The following is a 5,452-nucleotide window of genomic DNA, read 5'->3' as shown; positions in this document are numbered from 1 at the left end:
ATCACAGGAATCTGCTAAAGATGAGCAGTTCTTGAAAAACGCCGCTACCGAAGTCGACTGATCTTAAATAAAGACGTAAATACTAAAAATATACGAAGAGCCAAGCGTCAATAGAGATGAAGCTTCAATATAATTCACACTCAATTTTCAAGCAATATCATACTCTGAATACGTCAAGCTCGTATTATTTCCCAAAGAGATCCATTTTCTCCTACCGGCGAGGTATAACTCCCAATATCTTATACATTAACCTGCTCGCAGCCCCAAACATTCAACAGGTGGAGCGGAAAAGACGAATTATCATCATCAGGTCTAAAACGCCACAAGGACCATAAAAACGATTTAGTCCAGCGATCTGATTCAATAAAGAGTTGGCTGTTGAATGAATGAGTGACCCTCATCGAGCATTACTGCTCGCGGTCTGCGTGCAACTTGGTTGACTCAGTGGAGCCGAATGGTTGCAAATGTCATTATTCCAAACTAACGGTTACCACGCAGAAGGCTCTGGATGACGACACTCTAGACAAGAGCTCTGGAGACTAGTATTGTGAAAGCACGCTAACAGCCAACACTGGAACCTTTTCGGCCGTTCAGCACTTAAAGTGAAACGTGGGATCTATAATACGTATAGATTCACATCAGCCGTGCATCTGATGTCTAGGCCAGTCCCTTACGACGCTCCTGATTGGCTGTTGATAAGCCAGTCACAGGGCTGGAAGCTCTCAGCTCTCGAGAGAATTCACATGTGGGGGTTCCACCTCTCCTGAGGGGTATGTCTTTCAAAAGTATCCCTCAGGAGAGGGAAATGGAGGTCAAGTGAAAAGCCATTAAGTGGGTGCAGCTTACGCAGAAGGAACCCTACAAACATCCTTTAGTAATGCCTACAGTGCACCACGAGAGAGGTACAATGATGGCATTAGCTCCCTACTGGAGTACGCTGGGAATGACTTACTACTAGAAGAAAAATACTTATGACCATTTAGCCACGGTATTATACAGAGGCAAAACCGCCTATAGTTAATGTATTTCAGACCTCATTATACCCGTACGTCAGGTCAGGTCAGGTTAGGGATGTGGAGCTCCTATTAAACGCCTCAGATATCTATAGCCATTATGTTTCGACTAACTTGGTCAAGACAGAAGAAAAAGTTTTAAGAAAAATTATCATCCGACAAAAATAAGACCAAAAGACTTGATAACACATGACAAAAACGCCGCATATCACTGTCGCTACCCGATTCTCTATGCTTGATATGACAAATTATTCACGCTAATATGATACTCTCGAATTTACATAAGATGACCCAGTCTATGGTTTCCAAATATCATTTCCATTAGATCTCTGGTTACCCCACCAGTGGTAAAAAATAATGAATAAAATTTTTCAAATTAACTGTGTTTTTATTACACCTACAGGGGGCGTCAGTCTCTCTCTCTCGGTCACGCGCTCTCTCGGACACACACACACACACACACACACCCCAAAAAAACAAAAAAATCATATATATATATATTATAATATATACATATATATATATATATATATATATATATATATATATATATATATATATATATATATATGTGTGTGTGTGTGTGTGTGTGGTGAACATGCGTGTGTTTCTCTGCGTCTTTCTGTGTTGTTTAAAAATCACACATAAAATCATGTTATATATATATATATATATATATATAATATATATATATAATATATATATATGTAAATGCATTTCTATCGATATGTATCGATAGTTAACCTTGTTCGATACGTTTGGTGATTTCGAGGTCTAAGTATAAATCATTTTTGGTCTAGAACTAAAATGAAGAAAATCAACTGATACTTTACCTGCCATCTGTTACAGAAGCAGCGAAAGGAAATCCCCGAAACTGACTTATTTTTTAATGCAAAAACAAATGTATTTTCTTTTCACTTATCTGTGAAGTACCATTGTTCTAAAGACTTTCTTCTTGTCTGACTGGGTCACTCCATAACGGCCCCAGTCACGTTGTTGTTGTTTTTATTATGTGGAAAATGAAGTTACTGACTGACATTCTTTGAGGACTGCTGCTCCCCCTCTTCTGCTCTCCTCCCTCAGATAGATTACAGCATTGTTGCAGCCGCGCCGCCAGGGGAACACCCTGCAGCACATCACAGCCCACAAGACGTTCCAGAGAATAGGAATTCGAACAACAACAACGGAATTACCTGGTTGGGCTGTTGAGCTCTTCCTTCATTTGTGTTCGTCATTGTGGAAAACTGTCCTGTTCAGAAGTTTACTTCGACGGATTTTTAAATTCATAATGTTCACTTGACTGAAGATGAACTTAGTACAAGGTTCGAAAGTTTTATTACACTGGTTTACAAAGTAATTTAGGCAAGCACAAAAATACCCGTTTTTACCTAATTTGGGGGTGCTGAATTCAAATTTGAAATACGTTTTTACTCATCGTCTAGTTATCTATCCTGTTTTATCTGTTTATAAGCTGCTGCAACTCTTGAAATGTGCACATATTTCTCTGTTTATACTAAAATGAGACTATTTAAAAGCCAGAAAAATAGAGGTGATAGAGCAAAACTATTTATAAATTTGAATTCAGCCACACCCAAATTAGCAAAAAACGCCTATCCCATTCTTGCCTTAGACCAAATTTTTTTTTTAGTAAACCAGTGTTATTAAAGACTTTATACTTCACATGCGATATTATTATGGACCTGCAATCATTATTATTATTATTATCATTACTATTATAGCCTAGTAGATTAACTCATAATCTCTGCTTTTTAAATAACACAAAAAGAGAAGAGAGAAAAACACGCACACACACATACACACACACACACACACACACCACACACACACACACACACATACTATATAATATATATATATATATATATATATATATATATATATATTTATATATATATATTTATGATGTGGGTGGGTGTTTGCGTGTGTGTATGTGTGTGTGTGTGTACAAGAGAGCACACGGCCAAGAGAGAGAGAGTGACGCCCCTGTAGGTGTAATTAAACACACTTAATTTGAAAAATTTTTATTCATTATTTTTTGACACTGGTGGATAACTTGACATCTAATTGAAATAATATTTTGGAAACCACTGTCTCGGTCATCTTATGTAAATTCGAGAGATATAAAATTAAAGACAATGGTCATCTTCAATGTTTTAGGAATCTATATTAAGAATGCTTTAAATACAATTACCAGTTTTTTAAATTATGCCAATAGGTGATTTTTAGTGAATTTTCAAAGTTGAGTGACAGACTGTGAGAGAGAAATCTCCTTCACCATCAAAGGTCAAAATGGAAGAAAATTTCTTCCAATTGGTGAATAATATGAATCACCTTTCAACAGAAAATGGTTCTGCGCTTATAGAGTCAAGGTTTACAGAGGAATCGTAAACTATTAACTATATAAAACAAAATAATTATGGTGATTCAATAAGCAAGGGCGCAGAGGATGTAAAGATCTGTGACGTCATCAGTCCTGTCGGTGGAGAATCTGACGATCCTTCCATGGATTCAGTCTCCAGGAAGGACTCCAGCCTTCAAGTCCCCGAACTTGCTAAGGTGACTCGTTTCCAGTATTTGTTTTCATTTTACAACTCTATTCACTTATATGTATACTATATACATAAATACACACACCTAAAGAGGTGCAAAGCGAAAAAAAATGTAGGTATGCGACGTCACCTGAGCAAATTTGGAGCCTCAAAGGCGGAAGTCCTTCCTGGAGGACTGATTCCTGAGAAGGATCCTTGGAGTCTCCACCGACAGGACTTGATGACGTCACAGTCTTTACATTATCTCTGTCTTTGCTTATTAAATCACCATAATTATGTTTTATATAGTTAATAGTTTACGATTCCACTACTGTAAATCTTGACTCCTATAAGCGCTGAACCATTTTCTGTTGAAAGATGATTCATATTATTCACCAAATGGAAGGAATTTTCCTTCAGTTTTTTACTTTTGATTGTGAAGGAGATTCACTATCTCAGAGACTGTCACTCAACTTTAAAATTCACTAAAACTCAGCTATTGAAGAATTTAAAAACTGGTAATTGTATTTAAAAGCATTCGTAATATAGATTCCTAAACATTGGGATAACCATGTCTTTAATTTTATATCTCTCGAATTTTACATAAGATGACCGAGTCTGTGGCTTCATAAATAGTATTTCAATTAGATGTCTAGTTATGCCACCAGTGTCATAAAATAATGATAAAAATTTTCAAATTAAGTGTGTTTTTATTACACCTACAGGGGTGTCAGTGTCTCTCTAAGTCGCGCGCTTTCTCGTACACACACTCACACACACACACACACCCAAAAAAAAATCATCCAATACCCATATATATATATATATATATATATATATATATATATATATATATATATATATATATATATATATATATATATATATATATGTGTGTGTGTGTGTGTGTGTGTGTGTGTACATGCGTGTGTTCTCTGCGTCTTTCTGTTGTTTAAAAACACACATAAAATCATGTTATTTTATATATATATATATATATATATATAAATTGTAATTCTATCGATATGTATCGCTAGTTAACCCTTGTTCGATACGTTTGGTGATTTCATTAGCGAGTGCCGGAAAAAAAAGGGATTCGGATCCATTAAGCTAACCTTTATCTATTATAATCACTGACCCGTTAAATTCTAAAACGAACTTCTATGCTAATACTATTACACTATAGTAATTATAATGATAATAGCATATCATTCCTATTGTTATAATATAACGTGTATATATGTATATATATATATATATATACATATATATATATATATATATATATATATAATACAGGTTTACATAAATACATATATTTGTATGTATGTTCGTGTGAATATATATATATATATATATATATATATATATATATATATATATATATATATATATATATATACAGGTATATATACATGCATATACATATATCTGTGTGTAAGTAGGTATGTATGTGTGAATATATATATGTATATATATATATATATATATATATATATATATATACGTATATATACAGGATATATACATACATGTATTTGTGTGTAAGTAGGTATGTCATACATGTCGACAAGTTTGCGAATTCACAGTAAGTATTATTTTTCCCTATGATTATATCGATATAATCCCTTTTATGCAGTGGTATAATTCTCACCCTGATCCCTTTTATACGGGGGAGATAATTAATAGCCTGTGTGATTGCACTGGGTGTTTTTTTTTTTTTTTATTGTTTTAGCTCAAAGTTCGGTGTGATAAGGGTAGCGGTGCCGTCAATGACAGAACGCTTATAACCTGCTCCTCGGGTTCTGGTCAACTTAACTACCTCTGTGTCAGTAGAGTAGCCTAATAAGCTCTACAGTCAACAGTATTTTCCAAATAGGGATAAGTTGC

Source organism: Macrobrachium nipponense, chromosome 16, assembly GCF_015104395.2.
Source record: "Macrobrachium nipponense isolate FS-2020 chromosome 16, ASM1510439v2, whole genome shotgun sequence".
In the NCBI taxonomy this organism is placed as follows: Eukaryota; Metazoa; Arthropoda; class Malacostraca; order Decapoda; family Palaemonidae; genus Macrobrachium; species Macrobrachium nipponense.
Note: the sequence above shows the minus strand (reverse complement) of the source record.